The following is a 743-nucleotide window of genomic DNA, read 5'->3' on the forward strand; positions in this document are numbered from 1 at the left end:
CGTGCCCCAAAGCCACACTACCAGGATTTCTACCCTGCCTGGTCCCTGGGCCTGTGTTGGATGTCATGGAGGCTACTCAATGTTCATCCTTGGGGTGGGGAGGCAGAGAGGTTGTTGGTTTGGTTTGGCTGTGCCGGTCCTGGGGCTAGAAGTCAGGGTCCGGGTGCTGCTCCTGAGCTTTTTTGCTCATGGCTGGTGCTCTACCATTGAGCCACAGCTGCACTCCCAGCTTTGTGGTAGTTCACTGGAGATGAAAGTCTCTCGGACTTTCCTGCCTGGGCTGGTTTCGACCCGGGCTCCTCGCATCTCAGCCCCCTGAGTAGCCAGGATTACAGGCGTGCACCGTGGCGCCTAGCTGGAGAGGGTATTATTATTATGACTGCGGGCGTGCAGGTGGGTGCCCGGCTCCCGTGCGTCGTGCCGGGGTCCCGCGGCGGGCCGGGCGCGCGGCGGCGGGGTCCACGTGGGGACCGCGGGCGCGGGGCCGCGCCGCCCCCCAGGTGGGGGCGGAGGGCGCGAGCGTGCGCACGTGCGGCGGCGGCGGTGCGGGCTCGGCGCCCCCCCCCCGCCCGCCCCCAGGCTCGCCGCTGATTGGCTGGGCGCGGTGACGGGCCGGCCCCCGCCCGGGGCGGCGGCGGCGGGCGCGGGTGCCCGCGTGTGGCTGTGTGCCGCGTGTGCGCCGGGGTGTGCGCCCGCCGCCGCCGCCGCCGCCGCCGCCCGGCCGGCCGGGGTGCGGAGACGAG

This window comes from Perognathus longimembris, chromosome 7, assembly GCF_023159225.1.
Source record: "Perognathus longimembris pacificus isolate PPM17 chromosome 7, ASM2315922v1, whole genome shotgun sequence".
NCBI classification, from domain to species: domain Eukaryota; kingdom Metazoa; phylum Chordata; class Mammalia; order Rodentia; family Heteromyidae; genus Perognathus; species Perognathus longimembris.